At 39.0% G+C, this 24,646-nt stretch overlaps 1 protein-coding gene across 2 annotated transcripts in view; it reads left to right on the plus strand.

Annotated features, from left to right (window-relative positions):
* Positions 1-20,411: 20,411 nt before the first annotated feature.
* SGCD (sarcoglycan delta) overlaps positions 20,412-24,646 on the plus strand; it is a 433,183-nt gene continuing 428,948 nt past the window's right edge. For both annotated transcript variants that reach the window (XM_065918989.1, XM_065918988.1), the window contains exon 1: positions 20,412-20,647. The gene's annotated coding sequence lies outside the window, so the exon portion shown is untranslated. The remainder of the gene's footprint in view (positions 20,648-24,646) is intronic.

Below are 24,646 nucleotides of genomic sequence, written 5' to 3' on the forward strand. Positions count from 1 at the left end.
TATACAAGGTGGATCTTGACACTAGTCATGAACCCCAGAACATCTTTTAACAGGCATAAGCCAGGGAAGTCATGATGGGAAGCAGTTTGGAAATAGTCATTTGGGTAGAAGAATTCTTGGGAGCTTTTCTGCCACTGAATTTTCTTTCCCTGTCTTTTCTGAGTAGTTGTCAAAGACCTAAGGAAATCAAGAATTCTGAGGCCACCACTTGGCACATAAAGCATCTAACAGAGTGAAACTAAGAATTTTCACATGATTCTATGTGCACTTCTAGGGCTGCTTCCTATTGCCCTCTGGATTCCAGTATGGAAGAAACATTCTTTGCCCATTTGAAATTAACTTTATTTGGCAGCTTCTCTGGGTTTATTCTTCTCTGGTCTTCCTTGATGGCTCAGATGATAAAGAATATGCCTGCAAGGCAGGAGACTCAGGTCCAGTCCCTGAATCGGGAAGATCCTCTGAAGAAAGAAACGGCAACCCACTTCAGTATTCTTGCCTGGAGAATTCCATGGACAGAGGAGCCTGTTGGGCTACAGTCCATGTGGTCGCAAAGGGTAAGGAAACAACTGGGTGACTTTCACTTTCTTTTCACTGGGTTTTGTTGATGATTTGGAGTGTTTATTTTTTACAATAAGCTCTACATGGTATACCCTGAAGAGCACTGTTATGTTCAGTATTTGTCCAGAGGAGAAGAGAGGAGGCTTTTTTTAACTCATGAGAGTCACTGTATCTCCAACACAGTAAAAAAAAAAAAAAAAAAAAATCATTAACTGGCAATGTCACTGTGCTAGTGATTTCACGGAACCGAAGATGAAAAGAAATGTTGTTAGTTCTTTGCCACAGATGAGTGGAAGAGAAACTTGGATTCTGAAATAAACATGTCTTTAGGCAACTATTTTTTCTTTTTTCTCAAATATGTTTCAGGTTGCCACCATCAGCTCCAGGAAATTTGTTTCATCCTTCACTTCTGTGTCACTCCCTGATTAACTTGGTTGAATCTAGAAACTGGCCCCTTGGATCCCACTTTCTTAGAGTATTATTAGAGTATTATTATTACTAGAGTATCTTAGAGTATTATTTCTTTACGTGACACGTCCATTTCTTTGTCCTGCAGAAAAAGCCCTGTAGACATTTTTTTTTTTTCTTTTTACTTTTTTTCCTGTCACTATGGCCTTCTAGCATAAGACGGGCACATTATTGATGTCCGGTAATTAGTTGATGAGATGGCACTGATTAAAACCTTATTCGGCGGTGGAATTTTTGAAATTGTGTTCTATCGAACATTAATCCTATGAAATGCTCCATTTTACAAAAGGCAATGGTCATACAGGCTTGGGAAATGCTCTCCATGTTAGTCCCCTCTTAGAGGTTCACAATACATATTGGATGCAAAGCTCTGAAAAATCAAGCATCACGGGTCTTATTTCACACCATATAATTAGCTAACTTTGGAAACCATTCTCAGGATCCTCTTTCTATTGCTTCATTCTTTTTTGCAATGCGAACTCTTTGGAAACCCTGCTCTCCTAGTCTTTTATCCTTTAAGTCACTTTAAGCTTTCCAGTATCAGGCCAAAAAAAGAAAAAAAAAGTTTTCTGTTTTTAGAAATCCAGGTTAGTTTGTTTTATGCTGAGAAAAACTCTAAAGTTAAAGCTACCTCCATTTTACAGGTGTGGATACTAGAGTCAGAAAGAGTTTGTTTGTGTAAAACTTGAGTAAGTGGCAAGGCCCGAGTTCCCAAATAGATAGATAGAGGTGGCTCTTTCTCTTCCACTACCCTGATGCTTCCAGTTCTATGACCTTGACCAAATCATTTCTTTGAACATAAATTTCCTCACTGATATACTTAGAAGGAGGAAATACTAAACTACCACATAGCAAAATGCAAGTGCAATATGTGTGCAAATGCATTTTATAAATTACAAAGTGCTAGTTAAATTACATTAGTCCATTACTCATATAAAACATTAAACCATAGCACCACTCTACTTTAATTTCACTTTCATTAATAGGAACAGGAAGCAGTTTAGCGTAGCAGTTAGGGACACAGACTTCATCCTTATGCAAGCCTGAGTTCGTCCCTGAGATCACCTCCACTGTGATTTGGGGCAGCCACTTAAATTCTCTGTACCTCAGTTTCTTTATGTATGAAACAGAAAATTCCAGCATCTAACTCATAAGGGTATCCTAAAGGTTAAATTGTACATGGAAAACACTTAGCACAGTACCTGGTGAATAGTTAACTCTTAAAAAAAAAATAATTGAAATTAATTTGTGCTAAGTTGCTTCAGTTGTGTCTGACACTTTGCCATCCTTTGGACTGTAGCCCATCAGGCTCCTCTGCCATGGAATTCTCCAGGCAAGAATACTGGAGTGGGATGCCGAACTCTTCTCCAGGTAATTTTCCCAACTCAGGGATAGAACCCGAGTCTCTTACATTTCCTGCATTGGCAGGTGAGTTCTTTACCACTAGCGCCACCTTGGAATCCCAGTTGAAATTATTACCATTTCCTTATTTATCTATTGTAATTGAACTAGCCCTGGAAGAAGATTTTCTAAGATCCTTTCTCCCATAGACACTGTCTAGGGAACTACTGTTTTATTCTTTCACTCCTTTCAAGCTTTAGTTATTTACAAAGCTCTCTCGATGTCTCCTCTTTTCCAACCAGATTTGTTTCCATGTTTCTTTCTGTCCCCCTCATCTCTTCTAAGAAATGTGTGAGACCATTTGAAAGACTTAAATTTAAAAGAAAATTTTAACACAGAACATAATTTATACTTTATTTCTTACACCTTCTCTTCCTTTCTCTTTCATCTTTTCTCCAGAAGTTGGCTTTAACAGTCTCTAGTTTTAACAACAACAACAACAAAGTCATTTGCCAGTCCTAGAATATAAAAATAAAAAGTACAGTAATAGGAAAACAAACTTGTTTTCATTTTAAGGACCAATGAGTAATTATAGGCATAATTTATTAGTTTTGATTTGCCAGAACCACTTCCCTTCCAAATGAGACTAAAAAACTCCACTGAAGATAATAATCTGTAGTTGAATTTAGTGTTACTTAAAAAGAAACATATCAACTCAAGCCTAATCCACTTGTGAGTCATTTTAAGGTCTTTTAAAAGGAAGATTTTAGCCTTTGCATTGAATATAATGATGACACATAGACATAGGAATTGAAAGGAGAAAGGGCCTTAGAGTCAGAACTGGCTCTGTACTTTCTAGGAGCTATCTCCCTGAGCAATAATTCCCTGCCTTGAAATATTTAGATACCTCAGAGGTTGACAAACTATGCCCCCCACCCCAGGCCATATCTAGCCTATTACCTGTTTTAATAAGGCTTATGAGCTAAGAATGGTTTTTATGTTTTTAAATAATTGAAAACAAAGAGCAAAAGGAAAAATAATATTTCACAAAGTACAAAAAGTGTATTCAATTCACAAGTCCATGTTCAGAAAATGTTTCATTGGAATGAGACACACCCATCCTATGTCTATGGTTACTCTCAGTTGTAATTACAGAGCTGAGAAACTGCAACAAACTGCAATGTCCTAAGCCTAAAATGTTCAGTATCTGACTCTTTACAAAAAAAAAATAGATATCAATCTGAGATGATACTAACCACACAGGGTTTTTGTGTGATAAAGAGAGATAATGTAATTCAAGCCCCTGGTGCACAGTGGACATAGTCAATGTTGGCTGATAAGATTATATATAAAGTTATGTTAATGAAAAGATTCTAAGCATCTTCAGTTTTTGATACAAAACGTAATATCCTTTAAGGTCGAGTTTCCTGAAGTCCTTAGAGTACCTCAGAATGGTTGTGAGCAATCAGATTTGAGGTAGTGAAGCTACTTGAGTCTTAAGGGCTGCTGGTTGTTGTTATTTCAATGGTGAGTACAGTTGGCTAATACCATTTTAGGGTACTGGGAACAAGGACTGTGAGGGTAGTAGCGATCTCCATTTAATAAGTCCGAGAATAGTTTTTCTATTTCTAAATGCAGACTTCACTTTCAAATGCATGTTTTCTCTGCTAATACAGCTCTTTATTGAATTTGTAAATGCTGTTCAATTTGGCGTCTTTGAAAATGTACACAAGAAATCCAGCACAGCCCATGGCATTCTGATATTTTTCTATTACATATTTAGATGTCTATAATCTAACATTGTCTTTTTGTTCATCTTGAAAAGCTTAGTTAATATTTTCTGAAACTCTCCAGAAATTGCAGTTCAGTAATCATTGAGTTAGTGATGAGATATCTCAAGTTTCCCGTAATTATTAACAACAAACAGTTTTTAAGAAAAAAATCCAGTTTAGTCAAAAATACATATTAAGCAAACAGAAGGCTAAGTCTTGTGGAAGATCATTAGTTTTGAGGAGTTTATTTTGATTGAACTTCTAGGATGTGATATTCAAGGTATTAGTTAACATAATTTAAAAGTTTCTGTCTCCTGAAACAGTTTACAAAGACTAAGCCTGAGAGTAAGCTTTAAATGGAAATTACATTGGTCAGTAAGCACTTTAAGTACATAAACAGAGCACAGGTTAACATTTTGAAGATTAAATTGTATGAATCCAACTTATGCACTACATTATAAATATTGTTTTGTTTTAAGTGCTTCAATTCACAAGTACTGTCTCTACTGCTAGTGTTTTCTGGCTGACTTTTGGTACTACTTTTCTCACTTTCCTCCTTCCTTTATCCAGCAATGACTGTAGTATCTACTCTGCCCCAAGTGGTGGTGTGGCTCTGGCTTCAATGAATGAACAGACAGACACAATGCTTGTGCTCAAGGGCTGACAGTCTAAATGAATATTCACAGGTTGAATGAACAGTGCGCAGTAATGATAAAAAAAAAAAAAAAAAAAAAAGGCAATTAGTGTGACAGGAAGCAATTCTAAGAATTTTGTGGAGCATGCAACAGAAGGCTTAAGATAGAGCTGGGTCCAGAGGAAAATGGAAAAAGCGAAGTCTTCATTTAAGAAGGGACCTGTAAACTGTTTCCAGAATGTCATGCAGAAGGTATAAGATGGAAATCATCCAATGCCTTTTAATTTCTGTTAGGAATCTGTAAGAGAAATGGAAGCTTTAAATAGTTTATCTGAGCACAGAGGCAAATACTGTCTAGAGAGTGTATTGTTGAGGGACTAAGAGGAGGCAGAGAGACAGAAAATGATGGCCAAAACCCAGATGCGTGATATTGCAGTCCTGGATCCAGCTGGTATTAAAGGAAGATCTATAGAAGAATTGGTATTGAATAGTCTTCCCTGAAGGCTCAGGGGGTAAAGAATCCCCTTGCAATGCAGGAGACACAAGAAATATGGATTCAGTCCCTGGGTTGGGAAGATTCCCCAGAGGAGGAAATGACAATCTACTTCAGTATTCTTGCCTGAAAAATCCTATGGACAGAGGAGCCTCGTGGGTTACAGCCCAAATAGTCCAAGAGTTGGACACAACGGAGCAACTCAACACACATAGAGGAATTGGTGTTGAATATTACCTTCTTGGGCTTCCCTGGTGTCTTGGCAGGTAAAGAATCTGCCTGCAATGCAGGAGATGTGGGTTTGAGACCCAGGTTCGGGACCTGAGTTTGATCCCTGGGTTGGGAAGATCCCCTGGAGAAGGGAAAGGCTACCCACTCCAGTATTCTGACCTGGAGAATTCCATGGGCTATATATAGCCCATGGGGTTGCAAAGAGTTGGACATAACTGAGTGACTTTCACTTCACTTCTATCACCTTCTTATTTTCAAAAATTTTTTGCTGTAGTATGACTGCTTTACAATGTTGTGTTAGTTCCTGCTGTACAGCAGAGTGAATCAGCTGTCCGTATACACTTATCCCCTGTCTTTTAAGCCGTCCGCTCACCCCTCATCCCGTCCCTCCAGAGCACCACCGCAGCGAACTGAGTTCCCTGTGCTATACGGCAGCTTCCCACTAGCTGCCTATTTTATACATTTACCTTCTTACTTCATGTAAGCTAGAATGACACTCTTCTGTTATGTACCGCTATGAAAATGAGCTTAAGAATATAAATGTATCCAGTACATCATAATGAAATGGAATTGTAATAATTTAGTCACTAGTAAATTATTAGTAGTTAAAATAATGGTAGACTGGTTCACACTGGCAGTAGACTTTTGCTACCAAATAATGCAGATGTTCTAAATGCTTTTAGATAGGATTACTAAAAAAAAAAAAAAAAAGAAAAATCCTGTTTGTGCAGAATTTAGTAGTGCCTGGTAATATTTGAGCACTTCCTACATAGGCGCTTAGTGAGCACTCAGTGAATGTTAGCGACTGGTGTGTATGTTAAAACTACTTTTGTTGAGACTATTATGTTAACCCTTGTACAGTCTTGGGAGATGGCTGCTGTTTCTCCCCCTTTACATACATAGACTCAGGGATAAGAGACGTCAACTATGCTTTCCTGGCTAAGAGGTAACAGCACCAGGATAATGATCTTAATCTGTCAAGTTGCAACACAGAGCAAAGACATGCTAACCCCTGCAAATCACAAACGTGATGGCAAGTACAAAATTTTCCCCTCATTTAACTTTCCATACTTGAATATAAAGAATACCTTCAAGTTCCTGCCTTAACACTAAAAGGCTACAATTTCAAAATCAAGTAAAGTGTTCACGTGAAGTCTTGAATTACAGTAAACTCCAAAAATATCTCCAGAATCCCTAATACATTTATTCAATGTGGAGACGTTTTATATTTTGACTCAGGCTCCTAAAAAGTGGAGATTTTATTGATTATTTTACTACAAGCTTGATTTTGACTTCACCCTTTACACTGAACTTCAGTGCTGCTGGAGCTCATATAATAATAGAATCTCAGTTTCTTTAAAATAAAATATTGATGTGAAATAATAGCGTAGTGAGAGAGAATTACATGAAGTAGCTTAGCTCACATGACCTCTTATAAATGTGTTAAATGGAGTGGTAAAAGGATTGACCCATTCTTCTAGCTAAAAACCCTTGCTAATGTATTATTCTGCACCTTAGGTCTGGAAATTTATAGGTGTTATTGTGATTATTCATGGGAAAATTTCTTTCCCTGGAGTCTTTGATCACGTCAGTCTACAAAAGTGATTATATCAGCTCAGCAAGAGAGGTTTTATATCTCAATGGCAGACTCACACTAATTCACTTCAAAAGATCCATGTCTACATTAGAAACATAAGTTTTTGGGATTTTTTTTTTTTTTTAATTTAGAGTGACAAAAAAGTGTTGGATGGATAGAGGTAGCTACATCTACTCTCTCTTTAGGAAGATCTACTTACCAATAAAGGAACCTAATGATCAAACTGCCAACATCTGCTGGATCACGGGAAAAGCAAAAGAATTCCACATAAACATCTACTTCTGTTTCACTGACTAAGCTAAAGCCTTTGACTGTGTGGACCTCAACAAACTGTGAAACATTCTTAAAGAGATGGGAATACCAGACCACCTTACCTGCCTACTGAGAAACCTATATGCAGGTCAAGAAGCAACAGTTAGAACTGGACATAGAACAATGGACTAGTTTAAAATTAGGAAAGGAATATATCAAGGATGTATGTTGTTCCTGCTTATTTAACTTATATGCAGAGTATATCATATGGAATGCCAGGCTGGATAAAGCACAAGCTGGAATTAAAATTTCTGGGAGAAATATCAATAACCTCAGATATGCAGATGACACCACCCGTTTGGCAGAAAGTGAAGAGGAACTAAAGAGACTTGATGAAGGTGAAAGAGGAGAGTGAAAAAAACTGGCTTAAAACTCAACATTCAGAAAACTAAGATGATGGCATCTGGTCCCATCACTTAATGGCAAATAGATGGGGAAATAATGGAAACAGTGACAGACTTTTTATTTTCTTGTGCTCTAGTATCACTACAGACGGTGACTGCAGACCTGAAAGTAAAAGATGCTTGCTCCTTAAGAGAAAAGCTATGACAAACCTAAACAATACATTAAAAAGCAGAGACATTACTTTGTTGAAAAGATCCATATAGTCAAAGCTGTGGTTTTTCCAGTAATCATGTATGGATGTGAGAGTTGGACCATAAAGAAAACTGAGCATCAAAGAATTGATGCTTTTAAACTTTGGTTTTGGTTTCTTTTTTGAGAGTCCCTTGAACTGCAAGGAGATCCAACCAGTCAATCCAAAAAGAACTCAGTCCTGACTATTCATTGGAAGAACTGATACTTAAGCTATAGCTCCAATACTTTGGCCATCTGTGGCAAAGAACTGACTCATTAGAAAAGACCCTGATGCTGGGAAGGATTAAAGGCAGGAGGAGAGGTGGATGACAGAGGACAAGATGGTTGGATGGTATCACTGACTCAATGGACTTGAGTTTGAGCAAGCTCTGGGAGATGGTGAAGGACAGGGAAGCCTGGCGTGCTGCAGTCCATGGGGTCACAAAGAGACACAACTGAGGTACTAAACAACAGCAACAACAACAGCTGAGAAAGGTGGGGCTTCCCAGCTGGCACTAGTGGTAAAGAGCCTGCCTGCCAATGTAGGGAGAAGGCATGGTACCCCACCCCAGTGTTCTTGCCTGGAGAATCCTGTGGACAGAGGAGCCTGGCAGGCTATAGTCCATAGGGGCGCACAGAGTCAGACATGACTGAAGTGACTTAGCATGCACACACACCAATGCAGGAGAAATAAGGGACATGCGTTCCATTCCTGGTTTGGGATGGTCACCTGGAGGAGAGCGTGGCAACCCACTCCAGTATTCTTGCCTGGAGAATGCCATGGACAGAGGAGTCTGGCAGGCTAATGTCCATAGCATCGCAAATAGTCAGACAGGACTGAAGCAGCCTAGCACACAAGCAATGGAAGAGATAATGTACTTGAAATCCAAACAAAAAGCTAAAAAATAAAAAGAATTTAACAGAATCAGGCTAGATCAGCCCAACTGTCCTGTCAGTGATACCAGAGATACTCAGAGTTTTCCCAGTGAAGGGCATAAATTCCTTGATAGTAATGAACCCCATCTGTTGTATCTACTGTATCTCTCTCTGTTCTTTGCATGGAACAGCTGCTTAAGTGGAGTCCAAGGTTAAAATTCCCTCTTGCAATGCCTGAGTGAATTTTGCCCACTTTTTCCCTTTCTGTGATTTTCCTTTCATCTTTTGCATCCATGGAGGACGTTTTAGATGGTTCATTGTTTCTATTAGATGTGCCAACATAGTATCGTTAGAATTGCATACACATGTCAGGTAATCAGTCTGTCTTTTTTTTGCTGACTTTTGCATTTCTGTTCTCATCCATTTAATGGTTATGCTTCTCCCTGCTTCCTGATTTTGGGAGGGAGCGGTAAAGGATGTCACTACAGTCACTAAGTACATTTTTTATCAAGTCTCTTTCTATGAACAACAGTCCATATTCTGCTTTAGGATAGGATAATAATGTAGTTCAGCCAGCTTAGGCAGAGTCTGTTCTAACAGTTTCTGCTAATTACAGGAGAATGAGGGTCAGGATATTAAAAGACTCTTGAAGCTGATCAAGATGGAAACATTGGGGAAAATTGCCTTGCCACTGAACCCTGTGATCCACTGAACCCTGTGATCCACTGAAATTACCGAGGTGTTCTACTTCCATCCATTCCTGTAGATAGTCAATAAGTTCTTGCTCTGTTAAGAGCAGGGTTAAAGTTTAACTTAGAATGGTAATATTTTGTTTTGGACCGTATGTTTTAATTTTCTTATTCCTTATCTATTTCCATTTAGCTTTTACTAACATGTACACAGGTTCTAAAAAAAGGACCTACTTCTGAAGAAGTAGATACCCAGACAGTGCATCATGGAACAATAATTGCATTTCAGAAATTGGTTTCCAGCAGAATTCACCCAAGTCAGTGAAGAAATGATACAATGAGTCATATTCTGAAATTTTTAGAGTATTGTAAATGCAATTGATCCTCATATACTGATTTTTGTATACTGCAGTTTAACTGAATTTTTGGTGAACTCTTTAAAGTTTTCTGTATATAGAATCACATTACCTGCATACAGAAACTATTTAACATCTTCCTTTCCAATCTGTATGCTTTCTTGCTTGATTGCTCTGACTCGGACTTCCAGTGATACATTGATGTGGAGTGAGCATCTCTGACTTGTGCCTGATCTAGCTTTTCACTGTTTATTGTGATATTTCCTGAAGATTTGTCTTATATGGTCTTTATTAAGTGGAGGTAGGTCCTTGACATCCCTTCTCCTCTACCTAGTTTGTTGGGAGTTTTGATCACAAAAACATATTAAATTTTCATCAGATGCTTTTTTCCTGTATCTGTTGAGATTATTATATGCTTTTTGCCCTTCTTTTTGTTAAAGTGGTACATAACTTTCATTTATTTGCATTTGTCAAAGTATTCTTGTGTCCCAGGGATGAATTCTTCTTAATCCTGATGTATGATCCTTTTGATGTGCTCTTAAGTTCAGTTTGCTAGTATGCTGTTGAGGATTTTAACATCTGTGTTTTTCAGTGATGCGTGTATGCGTGCTAAGTTGTTTTAGTCATGCCTGACTCTGCGACCCTGTGGAGTATAGCCCGCTAGGATCCTTTGTCCATGGAATTCTTTGGCAAGAATACTGGAGTGGGTTGCCATGTACTCCAGGGGATCTTCCCAACCTAGGGATCGAAACTGTGTCTCTTATGTCTCCCGCATTGGCAGGTGGGTTCTTTTACCACTAGCGCCATCTGGGAAGCCATTGTCAGGGATATTGGGCTGTAATTTTCCTGTAGTGTCCTTACTTGTTTTTGATATGCTAGTCTTGTAAAATGCATTTGGAATTGTTTCCTCCTCTTCAATTGTTTGGAAAGGACTGACATTCATTCTACTCCCATTGCTTGGTAGAATTCAGTCCTGAAGTCATCTGGTTCTGGACTTACCTTTGTTCAAGGTTTTTGATTTCTTGCTTCAGTCTCCTTACTAGTAATTATTTTGTGCAGGTTTTCTCTTTCTTCATGATTCAGTCTTGGTAGATTGTGTCTTTCTAGGAATTATTTATCTCTTCTAGACTGTCAAATTTTTGGCATATAATTATTCATAGTAGTCTCCTTTGATCCTTTGTGTATCTGTGGTATAAGTTATAATGTATCCTCTTTGGTTTATTATTTTATTTATTTGTGTCTCTTTTTTTCTTTGTTATTGTAGCAATGGATTTGTGTTTATCCTAAACAGAAACTCTTAATTTGTTGTCCTTTTCTGTTTTTCTGCACTCTCTTTCCTTTATTTCTTTCCTAATCATTATTATTTACCCTCTTCTATTAACTTTAGACTTAGTTTGTTCTTCTTTTTCTGGTAACTTGGGTATAAAGTTAGGTTGTTTGCTTCAGATTTTTTCCTTTTTACCACTGTAAATTTTCCTCTTAGAACTGCCTTGCCACATTCCATAAGTTTTAGTCTGTTGTGTTTCATTGTTGTTTGTCTTAAAGTGCTTTTTTATTTCCCTTTTGTTTCCTTTTTTGACCCATTGGTTGCTAAAGAATATTAGTGAATTTTTCACCTTTTTTCCTATTATTGATGTTTAGTTTCATAGCATTGTGCTCAGAAAAAAAAAAAAAAAAAAGCCTTGGTATGATTTCAGTCTTCTTAAATTTGCTAAGACTTGGTTTGTGGCCCAATATCTGACTTACCCTGACATTGTGCTGTGTACACATGAGAAATATATGTATTCTGATACTCTTGTATGGAATGTTCTCCATATGTCTGTTAGGATCATTTGGTCTGTAATGTTTTTCATAACTGTTTTTTGCTGAATTTTTTTTGTTCTGGGGGATTTAGTCATTGTTGAAAGTGGGTTATTGAAGCCCCCTATTTCTCCCTTGAGTTGTGTTAGCACTAGCTTTATATATTTAAATATTCCAATGATGAGTATAGATATTTACAACTGTTATATCCTGTTGATGAATAGTCCTGTTTATTGTTATACAATGACCTTTTTATCTCCTGTCATGGGTTTTGACTGAAAGTTCATTTTGTCTGATATGAGTATAATTGCTTCAGCTGTCTTTTGATTACCATTTGCATGGACTATCTTTTGGCATCCCTTCACTTTCATCCTGGTGTCCTTCATTGTGTTTCATTTTGTGGTTATCATGAAGGTTACATAAAACATCTTACAATTGCAAAACTCTGTTTTAAGCTGATAACTACTTAACTTTAATTGCATACAAAATCACTCTACACATTTACTTTTCTCTTCCCAAATTCATTGTTTTTATGTTACACTTTACAGTTTCATTTTTGTTTATCCATTAACAAATTATTGTGGTTGTAGTTTTTTTTTAATGCATTTGTATTTTAACTTTGAAACCAGAGTTAAAATGATTTATGTACCACCATTTCAGTATTAGAGTATTCTGAATTTGACTGTATATTTATCTTTACCAGTAATTTTTATACTTTTAATTTTTAATGTTTAGTAGGCTTCTTTCATTTCAACTAGAAAACCTCCAATATTTCTATAAGGCAGGTCCAGTGGTGATAAACTTCCTCAGCTTCTGTTTGGTTGACAATGATGAAATATCTCTTATTAACAGCACTGTTCATCATTAATAAATGCTTATTTATTAATATGTTTATTGATACTAATAAATAAACATTGATAAATGTTTATTAAGCAACTATTATATGCCATACACCACTGTGGCTCAGCTGGTAAAGAATCTGCCTGCAATGCGGGAGACCTGGGTTTGATCCCTGGGTTGGGAAGATCCTCTGGAGAAGGGAAAGGCTACCCACTCCAGTCATGGACTATATAATCCATATGGCTGCAAAGAGTTGGACATGGCTGAGTGACTTTCATTCACTCATGGTAGTGGTGGATGTGCTCAATTATGTCTCTATAACATATATGAATGAACTCCTTTTAAAGAAGAAATGGCTTGAAATATATTTTCTTTCCTTGGCAGTTTTTGGTTTTTTGGTGGGTTTTTTCTTTTTTTGGTGTACATGTGCTGGTTTTGGGGGTTGAATTTTGAGGTGTGGCCTTTGCTTTGAAGCAGCAATAGTCATTCAAAAGGCTTATAATTGGTTTGGGATTCCTGAAGCCAGTGTTATGTTTTGTATCATTGAGCATTGATGTGACTGTAAAAGATGAGTGATGCTATCATTTTTTCAAGTACAGGCTTTTTTTAAATTTCTGTGCAGCATGGAATGCCTATCATGGTATCAGGCCCATTTTTATTAATCCATAAATTTTATTTCCAAACAAAAATGTGATATTTCAAGAGTTTTACTTTCAGCAAGCTGTAATACAATCAGAAATTGTGGACCATATTTTGTGCTTAAAATGAAAGAATGAACGGAACTATCTATACCAGTATTTGCTTTTCACTGTTTAATTAACTTCTTTAGAAAATACGTATTTTAATGTATTTCATTACTCATCACATTAAATTGCCAAATGTGTCAGTTCCTCCTCAGGGTAATGATGAACTTGAGAATCCTTCGTTGTGTACTATACATTTGAATTTCCAAAACAAAAAATGACTTCAGCTTAGACATTATCTCTGGCCAGTGGAGATATTCTGAAAACTGTGGGTCACTGATTTGTCTCTGAGCCAAACTTTCTGGTCCAGATTCCCTCCATGAAAAAAAGTCTCTTCAAAGTCAACTAGATAACTTTGCCCTTGACCATTGAAAAGCAGGACTGGATTTGCTCTGCCTGTTTTGAAGAGCCAAAGCAGAGTGAGTGTCATTTCCCATCAGGTATTATCTGTGAAGTGAACCCTTAAATGAAAGGCTGGCAGAATGTTACTCTTCTAATTGTCTGCCATTAATTTAACTCTAATTCAGCTGCTTTGGGCTTGTACACAGAAAATACTTTTTCTGTCCTTTGGTTAAAATATTGCCTCTTCGTATATCTTACAGAACCTTCCCTTGGCAGGCTTATGAATATGTCTTAGTGCCATACCATCATAGTTTACACCAGGCTTTTGTTTGACTGCTGTGAAAGTGAAAGTGGTATTTGTTCAGTCAAGCCTGACTCTTCGCAACCCCATGGACTGTAGCCCTCCAGGCTCTTCTGTCCATGGAATTCTTCAGAAAGGCATACTGAGTGATTAGCCATTCCCTTCTTCAGGGGAGCTTCCCGACGTTCCCAACTAGCCTGCTAGTTCATATGTTGGAGATGGAGCTGGTTCCTTCCCTTTAGTTGCCAAGGCTGTCACATGAGCCGAATATGGACCACACAGGGTCTCGTGTGCTGTGCTATGCTTAGTCACCCAGTCGCGTCCCACTTTTTGTGACCAGATGGACTGGAGCCTACCACCCTGCTCTGTCCATGGGGATGCTCCAGGCAAGAACACAGGAGTGCATTGCCATGCCGTCCTCCAGGGGATCTTCCCTACTCAGGAATTGAAGCCAGGTCTCATACCCATGGTCATAGGGTTTTGTTCAGGTATAACCTTGTGGCTCAAACTGCCATACCTAACATCCTTTCTGAAAAATACCTTTTACTTGCTCTGTGACGATGCGCTTGGGACCACCTGTGGACACCTTACTGCCCAGTGAGCAAGCAAAACTGAGAATGAAGTCCAGCCAAGAAGGTAGAGCCTTGGTTATGTTTTAACTGCTACATTCCATCCCACCTTAGGATCTGCTTGGGGTTAGGGTAGTATGATTTAGGAACCTCAGCTTTTTTCTTTAGGCTGATTTGACTGCTGTAACCAGAAGGGTCCTGGCCAATGCCTCTCTTCTCACTTGTGGCTTAAGTACCGTGTGCCTCTATATGACTTCATCTCCACTCAGCCTGCCTCTCAAGTAACGGCAGCAGATCCTCTACTCAACGATCATAAGCATGCTGCTGTAACAGGGGAGACCAAACCTGACTGCATATTGTATGTATTCATTTAGCTCTAACTCCTGTGCTCTGTTGCAGAAGGGAATGGCAGCCCACTCTGGTATTCTTGTCTGGAGAATCCCATGGACAGAGGAACCTGGTGGGCTGCAGGCCATGGGGTCTCACAGAGTCGGACACAGCTGAAGCGACTTAGCTCTTGTGCTCTGTCGCCTGTGCTTAGTCATGCTGGCTTTGTGCCTTTGTAGAAGAATGTTGCCTAAAGCCTGTAATACACAGGAGAGCCCATTTTCAAAGCTCTGACCTTTAAAGGTATACGATTTTTCCATTACAATAGAGACAGAAAGTTGTAGGACAGGGCATAACCTTTGTCTTGTAGGAGGATTGGAGGAATAGTGTGACCAGACCTGAGGACAGCAGCAAACACAAAGGATGCTGCCACCAAAAAGTTTGCAGCATCCAGCCATACCCCCTTCCTTTTTAATGTCAAAGAAGTTTGAATTCTACCTTCCCCCCCGCCCCTGCCCCCCGGAGTAATCTACTTTCTATTTCTTTTTTAAAATTATTTTTAATTGGAGGATAATTGCTTTACAGTATTGTGTTGGGTTCTGCCATATGTCAGCATGAATCAGCCATAGGTATATGTTATGTCCCTTCCTCTTGAAACCTCCCTCCCACCCATCCCACCCCTCTAAGTTGTCACAGAGGACAGGTTTTGCGTTTCCTGCACGATACAGCAAATTTCTACTGGTTGTCTAATTTTTCATGTGGTAATGTATGAGTTTCAGTGCCACTCTCTCAATTCATCCCACGCTCTCCTTCCCCTACTGTGTCCACAGGTTTGTTCTCTATGTCTGCATCTCCACTGCTGCCCTGCAGACAGGTTCATCAGTGCCATCTTTCTATATCCTGTATATGGTACTCATTTCTCTCTTGCTGGCTTACTTCACTCTGTATAATAGGTTTTATGTTCATCTATCTTATTAGAACTGAGTCAAATGCATTCCTTTTTATGGCTGAGTAATATTCTATTTTGTGTGTGTACCACAACTTTCTTGGTAAGATGGTCTTCTGGGGCACTAGTCCACCATCTTCTTGGTATGCTGGCTTTCTGAATAAAGTCAGTGTTCATTTCCCTAATACTTCAACTCTGCCTTTGTTGGCCCATCATTTAGGAAGCAGTACAAGCTTAGGCTTGGTAACAGTACTTGTACCTGAGGCCTTAAGGGCTTTGTCAGGCACTTGACTTGATAATTTCTCACAGTCTTTTAGATAAACATGTGGATGGCTTATTCGTTTTTAAAAATATTTACACCTTATAGAAAAACTCAGTATTCTGAGTACAATATAATATAATAATTTAACATGTCAAGAGAATTATATGAAGTTTGAAAATTTGAGATTTAAAAAACAACAGAGTTAGAGGCATTCTCCTGACTTGGATTAAAAAACTACATTCACTTACTTGAAAATATCTATTGTACACTTTCTAAAAGCTAGGCAGTATGCACAGAATACATGTAGGATACAGTAGGGAGAAAGCAAGGCTAGTTTCAGGCCTGAAGGGAGAGTATTTATTTTTTAGCAGGAAAGATTAACATGATTCAAACAAAAATACAAATAAATACATAATCACATCTATGAGAGCAAGTTTGGGGATGTATATAGCAGGGGATTTTTAGTTCTGGGGTTCAGATACCTGAATCCCAGAGAAAGTGATAACAGAATATGAGTTTAAAGATTGAATAGTAGTTAAGTAGGAGAAAACATAAGAGTGGAGGTGTATTTTCAGGAGAGAGTAGCTTTTTTTTAAAAAAGATTTTCAAGTAGAAAGATATGTGGTTTCTTTGAAGCACTGGAAGAAGAGGGAGACAGACAGCGATGAGACTGAAGATGCAGACGAAGGACCAGATCAAGCCAGGCCTTTCAAGTCCGAGTGACGGTGGCCATTTCTCCCTTTCAAGCCATGGCAAGCCATCTAAGAATTTGAATGCATAGAGGGACACACTTAGGTTTATGTTGGAAAAGTCAAGCTGTCACTGTAACTTAGTGATTCTTTTTTTTTTTTTTTTTTTTTTCATTTATTTTTATTAGTTGGAGGCTAATTACTTTACAATATTGTAGTGGTTTTTGTCATACATTGACATGAATCAGCCATGGATTTACATGTGTTCCCCATCCCGATCCCCTCTCCCACCTCCCTCTCTACCTGATCCCTCTGGCTCTTCCCAGTGCACCAGGCCCGAGCACTTGTCTCATGCATCCAGCCTGGGCTGGTGATCTGTTTCACCATAGACAATATACATGTTTCAATGCTGTTCTCTCGAAACATCCTACCTTCGCCTTCTCCCACAGAGTCCAAAAGTCTGTTCTGTACATCTGTGTCTCTTTTTCTGTTTTTCATATAGGGTTATCATTACCATCTTTCTAAATTCCATATATATGTGTTAGTATGCTGTATTGGTCTTTATCTTTCTGGCTTACTTCACTCTGTATAATGGGCTCCAGTTTCATCCATCTCATTAGAACTGATTCAAATGAATTCTTTTTAATGGCTGAGTAGTATTCCATGGTATATATGTACCACAGCTTCCTTATCTATTCGTCTGCTGATGGCCACTTCTGGACATACACACCGAGGAAACCAGATCTGAAAGAGACACGTGCACCCCAATGTTCATCGCAGCACTGTTTATAATAGCCAGGACATGGAAACTTAGTGACTCTTAAGTCTGGCTCACACTAAAATCATTTTGGTTTTGGCCAGATCATTTTGTGGGTGGTATGGAGCTCAAAACAAAATACTTTTACCTGGTTCCTATCCCGTTCCCTCAGAATCAAAATCTATTTGATTTTAGGCTCCTAACTCTGGTTATTTTAAAAGCTTCCTTCAGGTGATGTTTTGTATCTTTATTCAGCTGTCAGCAATGTATCAAACAAAGCACATCTCCCTTAAATAATTCTTAAGAGGGCATGTTAAACAGTTGCCACATATGAGTTTGACAGAATGTGACCACTTGCTGGTCTGATAATTCAAGTTTTGGACACTTTCTTAACATTAGAAGAGGTAAGTAACTTTTTAGAAGTTTCCAGCTAGTAGTAATGAATGGTGTCTCATAGTGAATTATCCCTCTTCAAATAGACAAATTGAAAGGAGCCATGTAGTTAGTCTGTGAAGAGACATTGCATGTCTCAAAGCAGAGTCCTTTGAATTAAATCATCATTTTCTGCGCTTGTATAAAGTCTGACCTTGGTTTTTCCAGTTGTTCTATGATTTTTGTTTTTGTTTTGCCATTGTTTTGTTTTAAAATTAAGAACTACCTACCTCTTTTTTCCCCAAAAGAAATTGGGCATCTCGGCATAATTAATAAGTTCATGAATCATTTGTTATGATTTCTTTTGAAGCAAAGGCTCTAGAACCCCAGATAGAAATCTGATTCTTTAGAATTTGTAGTCACCCTTTCCACAATAGGAATTCTTCCTTGACTTAGGGGATTTATTTTGTAGTTGTTGCTGTTAATTTAGAGCATTGCCCATCGCCAAACATGGGAATTGCAATTGTTAATGGTCTTCTATTTTTAGAATGGTAATCTTGAGCTCTTAAGGTTCGGAGAGAAGGTCCAGTTCTCTGCAAATAGCACTTTGTTCAGCCTCATATAACTGACTGCAAATTTGGTCTCACTGTTTACCTTGCCTGTGAGTTAATCTTGAGGAAAGACTTCAGTGTTATGTGTAGAGAATAAATGAAGAGTAGTCATGTGGTTGGCTAATGTTCCAATACAGCATTAGGACGCTTGTCTATGCTTAAGGTGGTAGACCCCTATTATGTAAAGGGTAGTTGGCAGAAAAGTCAATTAGCCAATCAGATAGTTGATTCTAGGAACTCAAACTAAATGTGAGAGTACAATATTGCTTTTCAGTAAGAGAAAGAGTCTGGTTTTTGCTCAATTCAATAAATGGAAAAGTAAACCAAGATGTATTTACATGCACTCTAATAGACAGTATGCATGAATTATTTCATCAAATTCTAATAATTCTGTGAGGTAGAGTCTCCCAATTTTACAGATGAGAAAACTGAGGCCCAGAAAGGTCAAGCAAACTGATCAGGATTCATAGAGTTTAAGAGGGAGAGCTAAGATTATATCCAGGCCATCAGATTATAAGCCTTCCCTTGTGAAGGTTAGATGATCCTGCCTTTCCCAAATGATGCTGGGATAGAGAAAACACATGGAAAATTCACCCAAATCCTACTTTTTGGCCTCAGTTATAATATTAAGAGTCTTTTGCACCCCTGGACAAGTCATTTTATCATGTGGACCTCCATCTTCTTTGCAAAATGAAGGATTGAAACAATTTGTATCAGATCGTCTCTGGGGTACCCTCCTTCTCTGAAGTTCTCTGATTCTATAATTGCATCCTAACCTTAGAGGTATACGTGCTCCTTCCCCACCCCACCCTCCAAAGACACTGCTTCCCAAGGCATAAGTCGAATCCTCCTGAAAGAACCCACTGCAGTTTGATGCTAAACCCCAGATCACACCAAATCTATTCAGAACACACAGCACTTTTAAAATCTGGCAAGCCAGTTCTCCAAAATAAATTGCTAGTGGGATACGATTTTGGAAGTACAATATTAGTACCCAAAAGAAAGAAAAGAAAAAAAAGCTCAGAATAATCGAGGCTTTCTCTTTAAATCATCTTATTCTACAATGTTACTTTCGACAATTTAGCTTTGGCTTTTTAGATAAGGGGTTTTCAGTGTGGGAGAAGAGGGGTGTCCTCTTCATATCTTTAGAAATTTCCTTTAGTGTTTTATGAAAAGGTAGACCACACGGTCCAGGAGAATGTACATAAGACATTGATGGGGTGCCATCCAGAATAATCACAGATGCAGAGAATTAGGACACATCCTGATAAAAGGTACATTTTTTTTCTTCTTTCTACTTCCTTATAGAAAGTATTACACAGTCTGCATTACACAACACCCATTACACCAGCATGCAAAATATTACATTTTCAGACCAGCATCGTTATAGAGCAGAGAGCCACAAAAGTGCCTGAAAAATAATTGCATTATTTTTAGTGACATCAGTAAAAGATGCACACATCAGAATGAGGGAACAGCTCAGAAGTGCCGAAACAGTCTGAAAATGCTAAAAATATTGTTCCCCCTCCAACAATTGAAATGTTGAGCAAAGATAGAGGCAACGGCAGGTAGGAAGATCAAATCAGAATTCCCACCTCTCAGTTGTAATAGGCTTTTAATCAGGGCTGGCAAGAGTTGGGGAGTTGGGGGAGCTAACATGGGTCATCAGCTGGGGACTGTGAAAGGAAGGAGAAAGTTGAAAAGGGCCGGCACGGGGCGGCAGCAAGAGGAGACAGCTCCAGCATCTAGCACCCCAGAGCAGAGGCCGTGTGCAGAGTGGCTGGGAAGCCAGCATTGGCTCTGGAAGCCCTTGCCTTCGTGGGTGCGTGAGCCCAGCGGACGCATGGCACTGGGGCAGGCGGGGGAGCGCGTCCGTGCTGGACACATGTGTTTCCCATTGAGAGCTGGAGGCAGCCCAGTAGCTGGGAGTTGGCCTGACAAAGCTGTGTTGAAGTACAGAGTACGGTTTCAAAGCAGTCAGAAAAAGAACGGGAATGCTGTTCAGGAAATTCTTCAGGCATGGGCAGGGACTTGGCTGCAATTCTGCAGCTGGAAAATCTGACTGGGGCAGCTTCTGAACGCAGACTGGGCCTGCTCACCCTCGGCAGGCCAGTGGCTGCCTCCTTCCAGCCGCTCCACACAGCCTGGCTTGCGGGATTCAGCAGCAGCGCTGTGAGGCTGAGAGGTAGGGGACTGTTCGTCCTTGCGTTTCCATGCTTTCTCTTCACTTTCTACCTGCTGTTTGTTTGGAAGTACTCCGAGTTTTTGTGGGTGCTGCTGGGGGGTGTGTATGTGTGGGAACAACTTAGAACTTCATCACTCAAACGGCTGGTGTGGGGATGTAATCTTTCCTTCTCCCCCAGGCCCCTCCAAAATGTGGTTTTCAGCAGGGCAGAGACGCTTTGAAAAGTTGGGATTGAACTGGCAGCACCACTGTGAAAAAGAAAAGTCTGTGAACTCTTGTGTTGTCACCCTGTTCCAACCTTCTGTAACTTTTCTACGAGAAAGGACAGTTCATTGACAGGGAAGATAATTTTAGATGAAACTGTCTGTGTTCTTCGCTTCATGAGAGTTTGGAGAGGGGCATTTATAGCAGAAAATGGCTTTCATTTTAGAGGGAATCGGGATTTGAAGTTTCTATTTTGGATTACGCTTTCAGGGTGTAGGAACAGAAACTGTGCGTATGAGATCCTGGCATCTTTTATTATCATGCGGGGTTTCGACTGTCATTAAGGAGCTCAGTGATATATTTGCCTAGAAATATGCTGGATCAACATGTATAATTCTGTTTCTATAATAATTTTCAGTTTTTCTGAGTTGCAGAAATATCTGGCAGTTCTCTCAGAAAATACTTCTGTAACAATGTTGTGAAGCAGTTATACTCCAATAAAAAATACTTCTATATTTTATGAAGTATAGACAACTATAGAGTCACAGAAGGCAGTAATTTACTCAAAATCAGTTAAAAGATAGACATGTAGCTGTGTGAATTTTATTTAATTTATTCTATTTTGCACCTTACTGAAGAGAGTGCTTTTAAAAATAACAAATTTTAGGTAATTCTTTTTCATACATATCAATTATAATACAACTGATTTTTACTCCTCCTCCACAAAAGCTATACCTTATCCTACATTTAGCATTTAGAAAATGCAAAACATAATATAAATGCATTTAAGGAAGTGGTTCAGTTCTGAAAGAGCTGGACCAAATCTCACTAGAGCTTTGTGATTTCTGGCAGAGCCATCAGTGACAACAATGGTGTTTTCCAAAAGGGGCTTGGCCAGGAGTATGGTTGGAGAAATAGATGAATGAATGGATTTGTGGCTGCTTCTTGAAAAGCAGAAGAGTAGCTAGACCTCTTAGGGTGGACCTCAATGAGGTTTGTATTTACTTTTATTTTAAAATATCTCAACAAGTATCTGATAGTAAAGAGTTAGATTAGTGGGCGAGTAAAGAGTGCGAGCCTAGACTTGTTCATATCTGTCTGCCTTAGACCTAGGATACGTGTGCAGGCATTGTGTTTAGTCAGTGGTAAGTCAGCCCTCTCAGTCGGCAATTTTATTTTCTCTACAGTCTGCACTTGGAGGAGGGAATTAGGGAATGACTGGCAGCAGGAATTCTTATTCTGAGAAATGGCACACAAATATTTTTTTCATGAACGTCATCTTTGGGTTGGCTTGGCTTGGGTTGGAGTGAAGAGAGTTTGGAATTATTCCAAAAAGGGGAAAGAAGATAGGATAAACTGTGACTACACTTGGGTTGCCTATAGAGTCAGTAAGATGCCAAGACAGATTGGGAACCAATGTGAACCACAGCCAAACACACTGCCAGTGAAAAAGGAGACTCTGTAGCTCTAATGTCATGCTCCTCTAAATTTAGTGCATGTTGAGCTGAGCAGACATGAAATAACAACTTCACGTTGTAGGGCTGTGCACAACATTGCCTGAAACTTGGAAGAAACTCTATAGTTTCCCTCCTTTAGAAGATGAGAGGTGGAAATCAAGCTCCCCTGACATTTGAAAAAAAAGAAAGAGGGGTGAAGGAGGGTAGAGGTGAAGAAACCCAGGGCAGAGGTACAAACTACAGGGAGGGAAGAGTAGCCACAACACAAGCTGGGTGGGAGGGGATCCATGTGCAGGAATGACACATACATGCTAGAATAGCAAAGCCCAGTGGGCACTGATTGGTTCAACTTGAAATGTGTGGCTAAACCATGGCCTTGGTGAGCAGAATTGTTTTACCCTGTTCACAATAGAAGACCCCATGGTCTGTCCACCATGCTCTACCTTATAGAAGTAATCAGAAAACACATTTTGTAAGAATGGCATTGCTCAAGGGTTCAGATTTCCTAAGTGAGGAGGGAGCAGGCTCTTAAGGCCTTATTTTTAACCCATATTTGTTCCGTCCAGAGATATTTCTGCTGGGAGTGATGAGTGAAGGGGCCAGGTGGAGATGGGGGAGGGGTGGCAGTGGGCAGAGCTTGCCCATGGATGCTTCATCCTGAAGACAAACTTTTGAAAAGGAATATATTAATAGAAGGATACATATGCTTTACTGCAATTCATGAATTTAATTTTATCTCTTTTTTATTTTAAAAACATCTCCAAGGGCATATACCACATTGTTGGTGAAAGTATTTAATATTCCATAAGGTGAGAAGGTTCATGGAATTATGGAATTGACCATCTGGAAAGGATTAAGGCTTAACATCCTGTAGTCCAGAATCTGAGCTTCAGTGATATAAAGACCCCTTTTAACAGGGCTGGAGAAAGTCCATGCTCCCACTGTTTTAATTATACTGTTATTTAAACATGTACAAATCCCAAAATACACACTTAGATATTGCCTCTTTATTTTAATAATTTTTAAGCATCCATAACACTAAAATAAATATATAAATTAAATACAGAGAAAAGTATCTAACAATATTCAGGTTATCAACATTTGTTTCTTAATATAGAGGGTGTTTTAGTGTGAGCATGAGTCTTGTCAGACTCTCTGTAACACCATGGAGTGTAGCCTCCCAGTCTTTTCTGTCTATGGACTTTTCCAGGCAAAAATATGGGAGTGGATTGCCATTTCCTATTCCAGGGGAGCTTCCTGACCCAGGGATCGAACCCATATCTCTTATATCTTCTGCATTGGCAGGCAAATTCTTTTCCACTGGTGTCACCTGGGAAGCCTAGAGGATCCTTTACTAGAATTTAATAAGACTATTCTAATTCCAGACACTCATACTCTTATATCCTGGATACATACTTGCTTCTTCCATGACTTTTTTTCTCCTCAAATGTACCTTCATTTGCATGCCAAGATATCCTTTGATGTGCACCTTGAAGGAATATGTCATTTTGTGTTATATCACACTCTATTTTTTTCTCTAGTCATGACAATTGGAATCAAATCACTTGTTGCCAAATGACTGTACATTGAATACAATTGTACACACCAAAACTGCGCGTAGTAGCCACTGGTCATGATTTGGATCTGTATTTCCTAGGATAAAATTTGAAAAAAATTAAATAAGCACATCAAAGAAATGAGAAAGGAAAACACAAGAACAGATTTGGCAGACAACTCTCTGAGTCTGGAGAAAATCTGAGAATCCCTGTGCCTTGGAGACTCTACCTTGAGAAGTAATGATCTTGACCAGTTCTGGTTCCATGGAGGAAACTCTGTAGGAATTTAGGAGGGAATGGCTCTGGAAACACCCAGTCCATTTTTCTAAACAGTATAGCCACTTTTATTTGTTTCATATATTGGGGTTTTGCAAGAAATTTCATTTGAAGAGAGTTTTAGTGCTATATCAGTGAAGGCTCCATTTGGCTGCACATAGAAACCCTGCTCATAGAGTTGGAACATGTAGGACCTTACTTTTTGTGCATGTGATGTATATTACACCTGGGTAGTCCAGGACTGTTGTGGCAGCTGAGCGGTGTCTCCAAAGATCACAGCTTCCTTCTGATCATTTTTTCATCTCCACGTGTCATGTTCAAGTCAGAACAAAAATGGCGAAACATGAAGAAGAAAACAACTCATGAACCTTTGCCTCTTTAATCAGGAAGGGATGCCCTCCCACACAGACTTCCTCATGTCTCAGGATATACCCAGAACTGGGTCATGTGCCTACTGGTCCCTTGCAGTTATAGTACTATGATGGGTGGAGGCCCTCTGAGTGTGG

Source organism: Muntiacus reevesi, chromosome 1, assembly GCF_963930625.1.
Source record: "Muntiacus reevesi chromosome 1, mMunRee1.1, whole genome shotgun sequence".
NCBI classification, from domain to species: Eukaryota; Metazoa; Chordata; class Mammalia; order Artiodactyla; family Cervidae; genus Muntiacus; species Muntiacus reevesi.